Source organism: Ranitomeya variabilis, chromosome 4, assembly GCF_051348905.1.
Source record: "Ranitomeya variabilis isolate aRanVar5 chromosome 4, aRanVar5.hap1, whole genome shotgun sequence".
Classification (NCBI taxonomy): domain Eukaryota; kingdom Metazoa; phylum Chordata; class Amphibia; order Anura; family Dendrobatidae; genus Ranitomeya; species Ranitomeya variabilis.
Window position 1 is genome coordinate 276,025,827 of NC_135235.1, and position 19,313 is coordinate 276,045,139.

The 19,313-nt window shown below is 43.4% G+C and overlaps 1 long non-coding RNA gene across 2 annotated transcripts in view; it reads left to right on the forward strand.

Annotated features, from left to right (window-relative positions):
• Positions 1-19,313, forward strand: part of LOC143768817 (uncharacterized) — a 34,739-nt gene that overhangs the window by 10,045 nt on the left and 5,381 nt on the right. Inside the window, exon 1 of one of the 2 annotated variants that reach the window (XR_013214044.1) lies at positions 6,495-7,234. The exons of the other annotated variant lie outside the window; for it this stretch is intronic. This is a non-coding gene — a long non-coding RNA (uncharacterized LOC143768817). Of the gene's footprint in view, positions 1-6,494; positions 7,235-19,313 lie in introns of those variants that run through there. 2 annotated transcript variants of the gene reach the window in all.

The following is a 19,313-nucleotide window of genomic DNA, read 5'->3' on the forward strand; positions in this document are numbered from 1 at the left end:
TGCCGTATGCTGCATTTATGAGCTCTCAAGGTCGTACTTCCAACATAAGGTCTTTATTATCTTTCTCCCTTCTGATCCTGATAATAAGACTACTAATTATCAGTGAATAATATCTCCAGTGGTGTACAGATTATTTCTGTAATTTTAGCTTTGTGGACCATGAGGGTAATGGACGGTAAAGATCTAGATGTGAATCTTATTGAATGAAGTACAGAGACACATGACATCCACTCCACAAGACATTAATTGAGTTTTCTGGTGAAAACACACTGTCTCTTATCCTCGGGACTAGTAATGGGTGAACCCATGGATGTTAGTGTCTGGCAGGTTCGGCCAAACATAAAAAAAAAAAGTTCAGTTTGGGTACCAGAACAGTACTCGAACCTGGACCCCTTAAGCTCCCTTGCATCCCTAGCGTCCCTAGATAACATAGTAACTAGTGTTGAGCGATACCGTCCGATACTTGAAAGTATCGGTATCGGAAAGTATCGGCCGATACCGGCAAAGTATCAGATCTAATCCGATACCGATACCCGATACCAATACAAGTCAATGGGACTCAAGTATCGGACGGTATCACTGATGGTTCCCAGGGTCTGAAGGAGAGGAAACTCTCCTTCAGGCCCTGGGATCCATATTAATGTGTAAAATAAAGAATTAAAATAAAAATATTGCTATACTCACCTCTCCGACGCAGCCTGGACCTCACCGAGGGAACCGGCAGCGTTCTTTGCTTAAAATGCGCGCGTTTCCTGCCTCCCGTGACGTCACGGCTTGTGATTGGTCACGTGCCGCCCATGTGGCCGCGACGCGACCAATCACAGCAAGCCGTGACGTAATTTTCAGGTCCTGAATGCCTAATTCTAGGCATTCAGGATTTTAAAATTACGTTACGGCTTGTGATTGGTCGTGTCGCGGTCACATGGGCGACGCGACCAATCACAAGCCGTGACATCACGGGAGGCAGGAAACGCGCGCATTTTAAAATTACGTCACGGCTTGTGATTGGTTGCGTGCCGCCCATGTGACCGCGACGCGACCAATCACAAGCCGTAACGTAATTTTAAAATCCTGAATGCCTAGAATTATATCCTTCCTGAGCACCGGTGCCCAAAACTGGACACAGTACTCCATGTGCGGTCTAACTAGGGATTTGTACAGAGGCAGTATAATGCTCTCATCATGTGTATCTAGACCTCTTTTAACCCCTTTCTGACATCAGACGTACTATCCCGTCGAGGTGGGGTGGGCCCGTATGACCACCGACAGGATAGTACGTCATACGCGATCGGCCACGCTCACGGGGGGAGCGCGGCCGATCGCGGCCGGGTGTCAGCTGCATATCGCAGCTGACATCCGGCACTATGTGCCAGGAGCGGCCACGGACCGCCCCCGGCACATTAACCCCCGGCACACCGCGATCAAACATGATCGCGGTGTACCGGCGGTATAGGGAAGCATCGCGCAGGGAGGGGGCTCCCTGCGGGCTTCCCTGAGACCCCCGGAGCAACGCGATGTGATCGCGTTGCTCTGAGGGTCTCCTACCTCCCTCCTCGCCGCAGGTCCCGGATCCAAGATGGCCGCGGCATCCGGGTCCTGCAGGGAGGGAGGTGGCTTACCGAGTGCCTGCTCAGAGCAGACACTTGGTAAGCCTGCAGCCCTGCACAGCAGATCGTCGATCTGATAGAGTGCTGTGCACACTGTCAGATCAATGATCTGTAATGTCCCCCCCTGGGACAAAGTAAAAAAGTTAAAAAAAAATTCCCCACATGTGTGTAAAAAAATATATATATATATATCCTAAATAAAGAAAAAAAAAAATATTCCCATAAATACATTTCTTTAGCGAAATAAAATAAAAAAAACAATAAAAGTACACATATTTAGTATCGCCGCGTCCGTAACGACCCAACCTATAAGACTGCCCCACTAGTTAACCCCTTCAGTAAACACCGTAAGAAAAAAAAAAAAAACGAGGCAAAAAACAACGCTTTATTATCATACCGCCGAACAAAAAGTGGAATAACACGCGATCAAAAAGACTGATATAAATATCCATGGTACCGCTGAAAACGTCATCTTGTCCTGCAAAAAACGAGCCATGACACAGCATCATCAGCAAAAAAATAAAAAAGTTATAGTCCTGAGAATAAAGCGATACCAAAATAATTATTTTTTCTATAAAATAGTTTTTATCGTATGAAAGCGCCAAAACATAAAAAAAATGATATAAATGAGATATCGCTGTAATCGTACTGACCCGATGAATAAAACTGCTTTATCAATTTTACCAAACGCGGAATGGTATAAACGCCTCCCCCAAAAGAAATTCATGAATAGCTGGTTTTTGATCACTCTGTCTCACAAAAATCGGAATAAAAAGCGATCAAAAAATGTCACGTTTCCGAAAATGTTACCCATAAAAACATCAACTCGTCCCGCAAAAAACAAGATCTCACATGACTCTGTGGACTCAAATATGGAAAAATTACAGCTCTCAAAATGTGGTAAAATATTTTTTGCAATGAAAAGCGTCTTTCAGTGTGTGACGGCTGCCAATCATAAAAATCCGCTAAAAAACCCGCTATAAAAGTAAATGAAACCTCCTTTCATCACCCCCTTAGGGAAAAATAAAAAAATTTAAAAATGTATTTATTTCCATTTTCCCATTAGGGTTAGGGTTAGGGCTAGAGTTAGGACTAGAGTTAGGGCTAGGGTTAGGGTTAGGGCAAGGGTTAGGGTTAGGGCTAGGGTTAGGGTTGGGGCTAGGGTTAGGGTTAGGGCTAGGGTTGGGGCTAGGGTTGGGGCTAGGGTTGGGGCTAGGGTTAGGGCTAGGGTTAGGGCTAGTGTTACGGCTAATGTTACGGCTAGTGATAGGGCTAGGGTTATTGCTAGGGTTAGGGCTAGGGTTTGGGCTAGGGTTGGGGCTAGGGTTGGGGCTACAGTTAGGGTTGGGGCTAAAGATAGGGTTAGGGTTTGGATTACATTTACGGTTGGGAATAGGGTTGGGATTAGGGTTAGGGGTGTGTCTGGGTTAGAGGTGTGGTTAGGGTTACTGTTGGGATTAGGGTAAGGGGTGTGTTTGGATTAGGGTTTCAGTTATAATTGGGGGGTTTCCACTGTTTAGGCACATCAGGGGCTCTCCAAACTGGACATGGCATCCGATCTGAATTCCAGCCAATTCTGCGTTGAAAAAGGAAAACAGTGCTCCTTCCCTTCAGAGCTCTCCCGTGTGCCCAAACAGGGGTTTACCCCAACATATGGGGTATCAGCGTACTCAGGACAAATTGGACATCATCTTTTGGGGTCCAATTTCTCCTGCTACCCTTGGGAAAATACAAAACTGGGGGCCAAAAAATAAGTTTTGTGGGAAAATAAAGATTTTTTATTTTCACGGCTCTGCGTTGTAAACTGTAGTGAAACACTTGGGGGTTCAAAGTTCTCACAACACATCTAGATAAGTTCCTTGGGGGGTCTAGTTTCCAATATGGGGTCACTTGTGGGGGGTTTGTACTGTTTGGGTACATCAGGGGCTCTGCAAATGCAACGTGACGCCTGCAGACCAATCCATTTAAGTCTGCATTCCAAATGGCGCTCCTTCCCTACCGAGCTCTGTCATGCGCCCAAACAGTGGTTCCCCCCCATATATGGGGTATCAGCGAACTCAGGACAAATTGGACAACAACTTTTGGGGTCCAATTTATCCTGATATCCTTGTGAAAATACAAAACTGGGGGCTAAAAAATCATTTTTGTGAAAAAAAAAGAATTTTTATTTTCACGGCTCTGCGTTATAAACTGTAGTGAAACACTTGGGGGTTCAAAGCTCTCAAAACACATCTAGATAAGTTCCTTAGGGGGTCTACTTTCCAAAATGGTGTCACTTGTGGGGGGTTTCAATGTTTAGGCACATCAGGGGCTCTCCAAATGCAACATGGCGTCCCATCTCAATTCCAGTCAATTTTGCATTGAAAAGTCAAATGGCGCTCCTTTCCTTCCGAGCTCTGCCATGCGCCCAAACAGTGGTTTACCCCCACATATGGGGTATCAGTGTACTCAGGACAAATTGTACAATAAATTTTGGGGTCTATTTTCTCCTGTTACCCTTGGTAAAATAAAACAAATTGGAGCTGAAATAAATTTTGTGTGAAAAAAAGTTAAATGTTTATTTTTATTTAAACATTCCAAAAATTCCTGTGAAATACCTGAAGGGTTAATAAACTTCTTGAAAGTGATTTTGAGTACCTTGAGGGGTGCAGTTTTTAGAATGGTGTCACACTTGGGTATTTTCCATCATATAGACCCCTCAAAATGACTTCAAATGAGATGTGGTCCCTAAAAAAAAATGGTGTTGTAAAAATGAGAAATTGCTGGTCAATTTTAACCCTTATAACTCCGTCACAAAAAAAAATTTTGGTTCCAAAATCGCCAAGATCCGTTGAAGCGTTCCAGAGTTATAACCTCATAAAGGGACAGTGGTCAGAATTGTAAAAATTGGCCTGGTCATTAACGTGCAAACCACCCTTGGGGGTGAAGGGGTTAATGCACCCCATGATCCTGTTTGCCTTGGCAGCTGCTGCCTGGCACTGGCTGCTCCAGGTAAGTTTATCATTAACTAGGATCTCCAAGTCCTTCTCCCTGTCAGATTTACCCAGTAGTTTCCCGTTCAGTGTGTAATGGTGATATTGATTCCTTCTTCCCATGTGTATAACCTTACATTTATCATTGTTAAACCTCATCTGCCACCTTTCAGCCCAAGTTTCCAACTTATCCAGATCCATCTGTAGCAGAATACTATCTTCTCTTGTATTAACTGCTTTACATAGTTTTGTATCATCTGCAAATATCAATATTTTACTGTGTAAACCTTCTACCAGATCATTAATGAATATGTTGAAGAGAACAGGTCCCAATACCGACCCCTGCGGTACCCCACTGGTCACAGCGACCCAGTTAGAGACTATACCATTTATAACCACCCTCTGCTTTCTATCACTAAGCCAGTTACTAACCCATTTACACACATTTTCCCCCAGACCAAGCATTCTCATTTTGTGTACCAACCTCTTGTGCGGCACGGTATCAAACGCTTTGGAAAAATCGAGATATACCACGTCCAATGACTCACCGTGGTCCAGCCTATAGCTTACCTCTTCATAAAAACTGATTTGATTGGTTTGACAGGAGCGATTTCTCATAAACCCATGCTGATATGGAGTTAAACAGTTATTCTCATTGAGATAATCCAGAATAACATCCTTCAGAAACCCTTCAAATATTTTACCAACAGTAGAGGTTAGACTTACTGGCCTATAATTTCCAGGTTCACTTTTAGAGCCCTTTTTGAATATTGGCACCACATTTGCTATGCGCCAGTCCTGCGGAACAGACCCCGTCGCTATAGAGTCCCTAAAAATAAGAAATAATGGTTTATCTATTACATTACTTAGTTTTCTTAGTACTCGTGGGTGTATGCCATCCGGACTCGGAGATTTATCTATTTTAATCTTATTTAGCCGGTTTCGCACCTCTTCTTGGGTTAGATTGGTGACCCTTAATATAGGGTTTTCATTGTTTCTTGGGATTTCACCTAGCATTTCATTTTCCACCGTGAATACCGTGGAGAAGAAGGTGTTTAATATGTTAGCCTTTTCCTCGTCATCTACAACCATTCTTTCCTCACTATTTTTTAAGGGGCCTACATTTTCAGTTTTTATTCTTTTACTATTGATATAGTTGAAGAACAGTTTGGGATTAGTTTTACTGTCCTTAGCAATGTGCTTCTCTGTTTCATTTTTGGCAGCTTTAATTTTTTAGATAAAGTATTTTTCTCCCTATAGTTTTTTAGAGCTTCAATGGTGCCATCCTGCTTTAGTAGTGCAAATGCTTTCTTTTTACTGTTAATTGCCTGTCTTACTTCTTTGTTTAGCCACATTGGGTTTTTCCTATTTCTAGTCCTTTTATTCCCACAAGGTATAAACCGCTTTCAGTGCCTATTTAGGATGTTCTTAAACATTTTCCATTTATTATCTGTATTCTTATTTCTGAGGATATTGTCCCAGTCTACCAGATTAAGGGCATCTCTAAGCTGGTCAAACTTTGCCTTCCTAAAGTTCAGTGTTTTTGTGACTCCCTGACAAATCCCCCTAGTGAAAGACAGGTGAAACTGTACAGTATTGTGGTCGCTATTTCCTAGATGCCCGACCACCTGCAGATTTGTTATTCTGTCAGGTCTATTAGATAGTATTAGGTCTAAAAGTGCTGCTCCTCTGGTTGGATTCTGCACCAATTGTGAAAGATAATTTTTCTTGGTTATTAGCAGAAACCTGTTGCCTTTATGGGTTTCACAGGTTTCTGTTTCCCAGTTAATATCCGGGTAGTTAAAGTCCCCCATAACCAGGACCTCATTATGGGTTGCAGCTTCATCTATCTGCTTTAGAAGTAGACTTTCCATGATTTCTGTTATATTTGGGGGTTTGTAACAGACTCCAATGAGAATTTTGTTACCATTTTCCCCTCCATGAATTTCGACCCATATGGACTCGACATCCTCATTCCCTTCGCTAATATCCTCCCTTAAAGTGGACTTTAGACAAGACTTTACATAGAGACAAACCCCTCCTCCTCTCCGATTTTTACGATCCTTTCTAAACAGACTGTAACCCTGTAAGTTAACTGCCTAGTCATAGCTTTCATCTAACCATGTCTCAGTTATTCCCACTATGTCAAAGTTACCTGTAGATATTTCTGCTTCTAGTTCTTCCATCTTGTTTGTCAGGCTTCTGGCATTTGCGAGCATGCAGTTTAGAGGATTTTGTTTTGTTCCAATCTCCTCGCTGTGGATTGTTTTAGAAATGTTCTTACCTCCCTTCTGAGTATGTTTTCCTGGGTCTTCTTTGTTCAAGTCTAATGTTTTTCTTCCCATCCCCTCTTCTTCTAGTTTAACGCCCTCCTGATGAGTGTAGCGAGTCTTCTGGCGAATGTGTGTTTCCCAGGTTTGTTGAGGTGTAGCCCGTCTCTGGCGAGGAGTCCATCGTACAAGTAATTCACACCGTGGTCCAGGAATCCGAATCCTTGTTGTCTGCACCATCGTCTTAGCCAGTTGTTCGCATCAAGGATCCTGTTCCATCTCCTGGTGCCATGCCCGTCTACTGGAAGGATAGAAGAAAAAACTACCCGTGCATCCAGTTCCTTTACTTTCTTCTCCAACTCTTCAAAGTCCTTGCAGATTGTCGGTAGGTCCTTCCTTGCCATGTCATTGGTGCCAACATGTATCAGAAGAAATGGGTGGACGTCCTTGGAGCTGAAGAGCTTTGGTATCCTATCGGTCACATCCTTGATCATCGCACCTGGAAGGCAGCATACTTCTCTTGCGGTTATGTCCGGTCTGCAGATGGCTTCTTCTGTGCCTCTCAGTAGTGAGTCTCCTAGTAGTAGTAGTGTGCCTCTCAGTAGTGAGTCTCCCACCACCACTCTTCGTTGCTTCTTGGCTGTACTTGGCTGTACTTTTGGCTGTACTTTTTGCTGTCACTTGTTGCTGTGTACCATTTTCTTTTTTGCTTGCTGGTAGTTAGTAGTTAGTGTTGAGCAATACCTTCCGATATTTGAAAGTATTGGTATCGGATTGTATTGGCCGATATCCGAAAAATATCGGATATCGCCGATACCGATACCCGATACCAATACAAGTCAATGGGACACAAATATTGGAAGTGATCCTGGATGGTTCCCAGGGTCTGAAGGAGAGGAAACTCTCCTTCAGGCCCTGGGATCCATATTCATGTGTAAAATAAAGAATAAAAATAAAAAATAGGGATATACTCACCCTCTGACGCGCCCTGGTTGAAACCGCTGCAACCGGCAGCCTCCGTTCCTAAGAATGAGCGAGTTTAGGACCTTCGATGACATCGCGGCTTGTGATTGGCCACGTGACCGCTCATGTGACCGCTCACACGACCAATCACAAGCCACGACGTCATCGCAGGTCCTAAACTCGGCATTCTTAGGAACGGAGGCACCGCTAAGAGCAGGGGCCGCCGGAGGGGTGAGTATATCAATATTTTTTATTTTTATTCTTTATTTTATACATGAACATGGATCCCAGGGCCTGAAGGAGAGTCTCCTCTCCCCCAGACCCTGGGAACCATACGCACCGCACACTTCCGATTCCGATTTCCGATATCGCAAAAATATCGAAACTCGGTATCGGAATTCCGATACTGCAAATATCGGCCGATACCCGATACTTGCACCTGGAATATGCAAACTATCCTCCTCCTCATGCTTGAATCCCTGGTTTCAATATGGGTTCAAGATGGGTTCTTCCATCCCGTGCACAGATCATGTTCCTATCCTTGTCTTAAGGTACTGTCACACAGTGGCACTTTCGTCGCTACGACGGTACGATCCGTGATGTTCCAGCGATATCCATATGATATCGCTGTGTCTGACACGCAGCAGCGATCAGGGACCCTGCTGAGAATCGTACGTCGTAGCAGATCGTTTGGAACTTTCTTTCGTCACTGGATCTCCCGCTGTCATCGCTGGATCGTTGTGTGTGACAGCGATCCAGCGATGCGTTCGCTTGTAACCAGGGTAAACATCGGGTTACTAAGCGCAGGGCCACGCTTAGTAACCCGATGTTTACCGTGGTTACCAGCGTAAAAGTAAAAAAAACCAAACAGTACATACTCACATTCCGGTGTCTGTCCCCCGGCGTTCTGCTTCTCTGCACTGTGAGCGCCGGCCGGCGGGAAAGCGAGCACAGCGGTGACGTCACCGCTGTGGTTTCCGGCTGGCGCAGACACAGTGCAGAGAAGAAGAACGCCGGGGGACAGACACCGGAATGTGAGTATGTACTGTTTATTTTTTTTTACTTTTACGCTGGTAACCACGGTAAACATCGGGTTACTAAGTGCGGCCCTGCGCTTAGTAACCCGATGTTTACCCTGGTTACCCGGGGACTTCGGCATCGTTGGTCGCTGGAGAGCGGTCTGTGTGACAGCTCCCCAGCGACCACACAACCACTTACCAACGATCACGGCCAGGTCGTATCGCTGGTCGTGATCGTTGGTAAATCGTTATGTGAGACGGTACCCTTACTCTGAGAATGACCGTGACTACTCCATAGGGCAGCAGGAACGTTAATCCTATTCTAACATAAAGACACAAAGGGAAACAGACAAGGATAAAAGAAATAGCAATCTCTCAATGCATTCGCAGGGAAAAGGGAAAGGAAAAGGTGAGGCTAACCAAATAGGAGATAAGGTAAATGAAGACACTCAAACACACTTCCAAATAAATCTCCAGAGACGACTCCTAAACAACCTCTCTTCACACAGCTCACACCTACAGCTCCAAACCAGGTTATAGCAAGCTATTACTGGCAACTATTCAAGCTACGAAGTGAGGATTTATGGAAAAAATCAGAACAGTTGACATAACTCAGAACAGAGAGCTTTAGGAGACAAACAGAACTGTTTAACCCTTGGAACAAGAGATCATGGGAAATCTACACTGCTAACTGGAAGGCAAGGCACATCCAACCAGTGCTGGTGCACGTGTAGCCAGACACTGTGATTTTCTGACCCCTTTTTGTCGTGGTATCCCCGTGACACATTGCAACCTCACCATAACAAGGATATGAATGGCTACTCTGATGTGGTTCTCAAAAGTTCATCTGTCACCAATCCACACGTTATCATGCAAAAATACCACTTCATTTGGAATCTTTGCAAAAAAGCCACTTTTTTTTTTTTTTTACATTTTTCAGCGGATGTTGCTTTGTGCTTTCTTTGTGCAGCCTGATATTACTTTAGGCTATGCATTAAATACAGTTTGAGTCCATTTTATTCTTGTGTTTTGGTTGCGATTTTTAGGTTCAGTGGCCTTCATTTTCAAAATGCAGCATGCCTGAGGTATGGAGTTTCTTTCTGGTATTCTTCCCGCAGATTTCTCAATAGGATTTGACGAAAAGCCAGTAAAAAACACAAGTACAAAGTGACACTAACAAAAATCAAACTAAAACACCTTGAAAAACACATGAATGATACATATCAGGAAAATGCTATTATTTTTTTTGTATGCTTTTTAATATACAAGAAATATACTCTGTGGGAAGAAGCCCTGAAAAGGATTCACCAAATTTTGTCATTCCTCACACTACAGTATTATATCTCTATAAATGGTGCACTTATAGTTTTAGGATACTGTCACTGTGATATATGGAGACTGCTGAGGCATAAAAATGCTGGAGAGCTTTAACCTGAGTCCTTGGATAAATGGACAAAGTATATGTAACATAGATGTGCATTTCCCATCTGCTTCTAGATAAGCTTATGCAACATTACATATATATGTATATATAAAGATATATATATTTTTTCTTTTAATGGCCTTTGGTTCGATCTCGAGCAATGGCGACTTGATGGAGGAACGATCTATAGGAAGATCGATTTTGTGCAAGTCTACCAGGGTCTTCTCCACCGTTATCTTGATATATTCATATTTACAGAAGGACATATTATCCTGCTAATTTTGTACAAAATAGACTTTATACATAGTAATAAAAAAAAAATTAAGCTACAATATACCAATGCCTTACAGCACACCACACCAATAGTCACACAATATTTGTATATTTATTGTGCACCATTATTTTTTCAGAATTTAGGTTTCATTTTATGCAGCGGAAGGATCTCTGCAAGAACGACCTCTCTTCCAAAAATCTGTACAAGAACAGTATAAGTCGTGAATTAAGACGATAGTCCTTCTAAATTAAAGGATTGGAGTTCTGCCGTGACTTTGTCTATTGCATTATAGTAGTTATAAATGATGTGATGTTTGTAATGTCGCTTTAAACCCAACCCAACTGTCTACCTTCCCAACTTATGAAAACAATAGAAAACTTTTCATCAGTTCTATATTTTAACATTTTTTATTTGCACCCCATCTATCTAGCTATAATTATTTGAGGTTCTGATTATAGACAAGTGGGTTGGACCTGTCTTATATGGAATAGGTCAGTGTTTTGTGTTATTGCTATATTTATGACTTTTTAAATGTTTTTAACTAGCTCTTTGGATTGTTGTTATACAAATACAAAATATTTTAAGGTGATTCCTATTGTGTACATACCTTCTTTTTTCTTTATTTCTATATTTTAACGCATTACCAATGGTAAGAAGAATGAGTTGTTGGCTCAAAAAGGCTACACCGATCAGAATTGTCACAAGCAACTCCTCTTCTTGGAATGCTGAAGTCGCCTTAGTCTTCATGCTTTATCTCCTATAGAAAGATCTTTACTTACAACAGGGCCCCCTGGGTTGCGCCCATGGAGTAGCTGCTTGGCCAGAAGAGCAAGCTTGAGGCAAGAGTCATGCAGTGAAAATAGCAACAAAATTAGGAGATATTGCAAAGTCGGAAAAGTAGCTGGGGTCAGTTACTAGGTGGTCAGTCAAAGTGGAGTCAATTTTAGAGGAAATCAGAAAGTGAGATGAAGTCAAGGATCATAAACCCAGTAAGGTTCTACTTTCTGGTGTAGTGCTTGTGCCACCCAGTGGTTCTAGGATCACTGCCAATAAAGTAAGTGCGGGTGTACTTGATGATGACAGAAATAGATGTTGCAGAAGCAAGGTCAGGAAAGTTTGTTACAACAATGTACCAAGCACATACAAAAAAAATGTAGAGGGAACTCATCCAGTCAGTTTCTTAGTTTCCAGTGAAGACATGGATAAAGATAAAGAATCCAAAACTTCTGTTGATTGATGAAACAGATTTTACAGAACATTGATGACCAATAATAACCAGATGTTTAAAACAACTGTGTTGTCCCGAGAAGACACTTAGTAGTTTATAGTTACGGTAATTTCTTCAGTGACAGCAATGCAGAAATATTGAACACCTACTTCCAGGTTTCCCAACTAATTACAGATAATCACTTGTGGGGTCCTAACAGGGGGACATTGGGAAGGGTCCCTTCTAACTAATCACTGGGTTATCTGTGTAATGAATGCAGGACAGGAAAGATCCTTCAAGGAGACACTCTTTGGAACTCATCTCAACTTTGAGCAAGAAAATAACTTTCTAAAGAGAGTACCCCCCATCAATTAACTTAAATTCCTTAATTGGAATTTCCATTAATCTTCAGCAGGTGGTTTACAAACAGCAGAATAGCCACACTTATTTTTATCCCTGTTAGAATGGGGCAGCAGGTCAGATTCTCAAATGCCCTTCGATTCATTTTCTATGGAATTATTGTAAGAAAACAAGAGCAACACTTGGCCGCCCTATCAGGAATATATGTCACGGCTGAGCATGTACACTACTGCTCTATTCTAATGGGGATAAAAGTGTCCGGTTATGACCATCAACTTAATGGATCCCCCCACTGATCAACAAGTTAACACATATTCTGCAGATAGGCGACAACTTGCTCTCATTGGACAACCCCTTTAATTACTGTTATTAATTCCCACTTTTGAGCACAGCTTATGCATGTATTAGCCCAGTTTATGCCCAAATTTACAGGAATTACTTTTTAAAATTGGGGACATTCTCAGAAAATTTGGGACAGATGACAACCATAATCTGTATGGACCTGGTGGTTAGGTGCACCTGGAATGACCTGATGGTTAAACTAAAAGACAGGACAAGCTCTGGGAAGTGGGAACTCTGCTGACCGCAAATCCTGATCCTATAACACACACACTAGAAATAGCTGTGGAGCGTACCTAACTCTCCCTAGACGCCTCTTTGCAGCCTAAGAGCTAACTACCCCTAAAGATAGGAAAATAAGCCTTACCTTGCCTCAGAGAAATTCCCCAAAGGTAAAGGCAGCACCCCACATATATTAACTGTGAGTTAAGAGGAAAGTCACAAACACAGGGATGAAACAGGTTTCAGCAAAGGAGGCCAGACTTACTAAATAGACTGAGGATAGGAAAGGGATCTATGCGGTCAGCACAAAAAACTACAAAAAGCCACGCAGAGTGTGCAAAAAGACGCCCGCACCGACTCACGGTGCGGAGGTGCCACTCTGCAACCCAGAGCTTCCAGCTAGCAAGGCAATGTCATGTTAGCAAGCTGGACTAGAACTTAGCAAGTACTAAGAAATATATTCAGTACACAATGAACAACAAATGAACCAGCAGGGACTTAGCTTTTGCTGGAGTAGACAGGTCATCAGAAAGATCCGAGAGAGATCTGAACCAGTACTGATACATTGACAGCTGGCATGGAGTAACGATTTGAGTGGAGTTAAATAGAGAAGCCAGCCTAGCTGCAAACGAGGGCAGCTGAGGAAGCAACTTCAGAACCAGCAGTTCCACTCACAGCCACCAGAGGGAGTCCATGGACAGAACTCGCCGAATTATCATTCATGACCACAGGAGGGAGTTCGAGAATGGAATTCACAACAGTACCCCCCTTGAGGAGGGGTCACCGAACCCTCACCAGAGCCCCCAGGCCGATCAGGACGAGCCAAATGAAAGGCACGAACCAACTCGGCCGCATGGACATCGGAGGCAAAAACCCAGGAATTATCCTCCTGACCATAGCCCTTCCATTTGACCAGGTACTGAAGTTTCCGTCTCGAAATACGAGAATCTAAAATCTTCTCCACCACATACTCCAACTCCCCTTCGACCAACACCGGAGCAGGAGGGTCAACGGAGGGAACCATAGGCGCCACATATCTCCACAACAACGAACTATGGAACACATTATGGATGGCAAAAGAAGCTGGAAGGGCCAAACGAAACGACACAGGATTGAGAATTTCAGAAATCTTATAAGGACCAATGAAACGAGGCTTAAACTTAGGAGAAGAATCCTTCATAGGGACATGACGAGACGACAACCAAACCAAATCCCCAACACGAAGTTGGGGACCAACACAGCGACGGCGGTTGGCGAAACGTTGAGCCTTCTCCTGGGACAATGTCAAATTGTCCACTACATGAGTCCAAATTTGCTGCAACCTGTCCACCACAGAATCCACACCAAGACAGTCCGAAGGCTCAACCTGCCCTGAAGAAAAATGAGGATGAAAACCAGAATTACAAAAAAAAGGCGAAACCAAAGTAGCCGAACTGGCCCGATTATTAAGGGCGAACTCAGCCAATGGCAAGAAGGTCACCCAATCATCCTGATCAGCAGAAACAAAGCATCTCAGATAGGTCTCCAAAGTCTGATTAGTTCGTTCGGTTTGGCCATTTGTCTGAGGATGGAAAGCCGAAGAGAAAGACAAATCAATGCCCATCTTAGCACAAAAGGACCGCCAAAACCTTGAAACAAACTGGGAACCTCTGTCCGACACGATGTTCTCCGGAATGCCATGCAAACGAACCACATGCTGGAAAAATAGTGGAACCAAATCAGAGGAGGAAGGTAATTTAGGCAAGGGTACCAAATGGACCATCTTAGAGAAGCGATCACAAACCACCCAGATGACCGACATCCTTTGAGAGACAGGGAGATCTGAAATAAAATCCATGGAAATATGCGTCCAAGGCCTTTTCGGGACTGGCAAGGGCAAAAGTAACCCAATGGCACGAGAACAGCAGGGCTTGGCCCGAGCACAAGTCCCACAAGACTGCACAAAAGAAGGCACATCCCGTGACAAGGAAGGCCACCAAAAGGACCTAGCCACCAAATCTCTGGTACCAAAAATCCCAGGATGACCAGCCAACACCGAACAATGAACCTCAGAGATAACTCTACTAGTCCATCTATCAGGGACAAACAGTTTCTCTGCTGGACAACGGTCAGGTCTATCAGCCTTAAACTCCTGCAGCGCCTGCCGCAAATCAGGTGAGATGGCAGACAGAATTACCCCCTCTTTGAGAATACCAGCCGGCTCAGGAACTCCCAGGGAATCAGGCACAAAACTCCTTGAAAGGGCATCGGCCTTCACATTCTTAGAACCCGGAAGGTATGAAACCACAAAATTGAAACGGGAGAAAAACAGCGACCATCGAGCCTGTCTAGGATTCAACCGCTTAGCAGACTTGAGATAAGTCAGATTCTTGTGATCCGTTAAGACCACTACGCGATGCTTTGCTCCCTCAAGCTAATGTCGCCACTCCTCGAACGCCCACTTCATAGCCAACAACTCCCGATTGCCAACATCATAATTATGCTCAGCAGGCGAAAATTTTCTAGAAAAGAAAGCACATAGCTTCATCACAGAGCCATCAGAAGATCTTTGAGACAAAACAGCCCCTGCTCCAATCTCAGAAGCATCAACCTCGACCTGAAAAGGGAGCGAAACATCTGGCTGACACAACACAGAGGCCGAAGAGAAACGACGTTTCAACTCCCGGAAAGCCTCAACGGCCGCAGAGGACCAATTCACCACATCAGCACCTTTCTTGGTCAAATCAGTCAACGGTTTAACAACACTAGAAAAATTAGCGATGAAGCGACGGTAAAAATTAGCAAAGCCCAAGAATTTCTGAAGGCTCTTCACAGATGTAGGCTGAGTCCAATCATAAATGGCCTGAACTTTAACAGGATCCATCTCGATAGTAGAAGGGGAAAAAATGAAACCCAAAAAGGAAACCTTCTGAACTCCGAAGAGACATTTAGACCCCTTCACAAACAAAGAATTAGCACGAAGAACCTGGAACACCATTCTGACCTGCTTCACATGAGACTCCCAATCATCCGAAAAGACCAAAATATCATCCAAATATACAATAATGAATCTATCCAAATACTTTCGGAAGATGTTATGCATAAAGGACTGAAACACAGATGGAGCATTAGAAAGCCCGAATGGCATCACCAGGTACTCAAAATTGCCCTCGGGCGTATTAAATGCTGGTTTCCATTCATTGCCCTGTTTAATACGCACAAGATTATACGCCCCTCGAAGATCTATCTTGGTGAACCAACTAGCCCCCTTAATCCGAGCAAACAAATCAGACAGTAGAGGCAAAGGGTACTGAAATTTGACCGTGATTTTATTGAGAAGGCGGTAATCTATACAAGGTCTCAGAGAACCATCCTTCTTGGCCACAAAAAAGAACCCTGCTCCCAACGGTGACGACGACGGGCGAATATGCCCTTTCTCCAAGGACTCCTTTATATAACTCCGCATAGCGGCGTGTTCCGGCACAGATAAATTGAAAAGCCGTCCCTTAGGAAATTTACTACCAGGAATCAAATTAACAGCACAATCACAATCCCTATGAGGAGGTAGGGCACTGGATTTGGGCTCATCGAATACATCTCGGTAATCCGACAAAAACTCAGGGACTTCAGAAGGAGTAGAAGGAGAAATTGACAACAACAGAACGTCACCATGTACCCCTTGACAACCCCAACTGGACACAGACATTGATTTCCAATCCAATACTGGATTATGAACCTGTAGCCATGGCAAACCCAACACGACCACATCATGCAAATTATGCAACACCAAAAAGCGAACATCTTCCTGATGTGCAGGAGCCATGCACATGGCCAACTGAGTCCAGTACTGAGGTTTATTCTTGGCCAAGGGCGTAGCATCAATTCCCCTTAATGGAATCGGATACTGCAAGGTCTCCAAGAAAAAACCACAGCGCCTGACAAACTCCAAGTCCATCAAATTCAGGGCAGCGCCTGAGTCCACAAATGCCATAACAGAGTAGGACGACAAAGAGCAAATCAGAGTAACGGACAAAAGAAATTTAGGCTGTACAGTACCAATGGTGACCGACCTAGCGAACTGCTTAGAGCGCTTAGGACAATCAGAGATAGCATGAGTGGAGTCACCACAGTAAAAACACAGCCCATTCTGACGTCTGTGTTCCTGCCATTCAGCTCTGGTCAAAGTCCTATCACATTGCATAGGCTCAGGCCTCTGCTCAGAGGACACCACCAAATGGCGCACAACCTTGCGTTCACGCAAGCGCCAATCGATCTGAATGGCCAAGTACATTGACTCATTCAGACCAGCAGGTGTGGGAAACCCCACCATAACATCCTTAAGGGCTTCAGAAAGACCTTTTCTGAAAATTGCTGCAAGGGTTCACTCATTCCATTGAGTAAGCACAGACCACTTTCTAAACTTCTGGCAATATACCTCCGCTTCATCCTGACCTTGATACAAAGCTAGCAAGATTTTCTCTGCCTGATCCACAGAGTTAGGTTCGTAATAAAGCAATCCAAGCGCCAGAAAAAACACATGTACATTAAGCAATGCAGGATCTCCTGGCGCAAGGGAGAATGCCCAGTCTTGTGGGTCGCCACGTAACAAAGAAATAATGATTTTTACTTGCTGAATGGGGTCACCAGAGGAGCGGGGTTTCAAAGCAAGAAACAGTTTACAATTATTTTTGAAATTCAGAAATTTAGATCTATCTCCAAAAAACAAATCAGGAATTGGAATTCTAGGCTCTAACATAGGATTCTGAACTACATAATCTTGAATGCTTTGTACCCTCGCAGTGAGGTGATCAACACAAGAGGACAGACCTTGAATGTCCATATCTACACCTGAGTCCTGAACCACCCAGAGGTTAAGGGGAAAAGAAAGACAAAACACACTGCAGAGAAAAAAAAATGGTCTCAGAACTTCTCTTATCCCTCTATTGAGATGCATTAACACTTTGCTGGCCAGCTGTACTGTTATGGACCTGGTGGTTAGGTGCACCTGGAATGACCTGATGGTTAAACTAAAAGACAGGACAAGCTCTGGGAAGTGGGAACTCTGCTGACCGCAAATCCTGATCCTATAACACACACACTAGAAATAGCTGTGGAGCGTACCTAACTCTCCCTAGATGCCTCTTCACAGCCTAAGAGCTAACTACCCCTAAAGATAGGAAAATAAGCCTTACCTTGCCTCAGAGAAATTCCCCAAAGGTAAAGGCAGCCCCCCACATATATTAACTGTGAGTTAAGAGGAAAGTCACAAACACAGGGATGAAACAGGTTTCAGCAAAGGAGGCCAGACTTACTAAATAGACTGAGGATAGGAAAGGGATCGATCTATGCGGTCAGCACAAAAAACTACAAAAAGCCACGCAGAGTGTGCAAAAAGACGCCCGCACCGACTCACGGTGCGGAGGTGCCACTCTGCAACCCAGAGCTTCCAGCTAGCAAGGCAATGTCATGTTAGCAAGCTGGACTAGAACTTAGCAAGTACTAAGAAATATATTCAGTACTCAATGAACAACAAATGAACCAGCAGGGACTTAGCTTTTGCTGAAGTAGACAGGTCATCAGAAAGATCTGAGAGAGATCTGAACCAGTACTGATACATTGACAGCTGGCATGGAGTAACGATCTGAGTGGAGTTGAATAGAGAAGCCAGCCTAGCCGCAAACGAGGGCAGCTGAGGAAGCAACCTCAGAACCAGCAGTTCCACTCACAGCCACCAGAGGGAGTCCACGGACAGAACTCGCCGAAGTATCATTCATGACCACAGGAGGGAGTTCGAGAACGGAATTCACAACAATAATCTATCCAGGCTTCGATGTAGACTTTGAGGGTCCTCTGACATTACTCTCATGAACCTTAACACCTGTGATGTGCCAGAACAACCAATGGAACATGACCAATTATTGTCTATCAGATGTATACAGAAAATGACAGAAAAAAACATCCATAGGTCGTTGTGGCCAGGGAAATCTGTATTTAATTGTTATAGTCTATCTAAGTGTGCTAATATGTAAACCCATAGAAAATTAAGTGCCGTACCTCTGACTTCAAGGTGACTTGTTTAAATGCCTTTATGTTCTATCCTTTTATCATTAAAAGCAGATAAAATGAGTATCAATTATAAATGGGTAATTAGAAAGCGTAATAGTCTCCTAATGACATCTGTAAAATAGATTTTCTGTAATTCATGGACAGAAATTTGAAGGGTGGACTTTCCTCTATCCCACTGATATTACTGCAACCTCCTAATGATAGATGTACAGATTCTGTCTTACAACATAATTTAGATTAATTCCATCCTTCATACTGTGGGGGATGAATTGGTACAGCCCGTATAGTGTTTTAACGATCATAAGACTTATTCAAACATTTGGGTCATATGAAGTTTGTTTCCAAAATAAAAGATGAAATCTGTCAATGTTATTTTACAAAAATTGTAGATATTTACGCTTTCTGGTAGGCATTAGGTAGCGTTCACACAGGCACTTGATTTTTGTGTTAAAACACTGCAAAGTTAATTTCCACAGGTTGCACAGTACCAAAACAAAATCATAAACATAAATCCCTAGCCATGTCCAGGTACTAACTAAACAGTACAGACATTGGCTTCTCATACACAACTAAGCCAGTCCCAATTTGGTCAAATAAAACAGCAATCGTCCA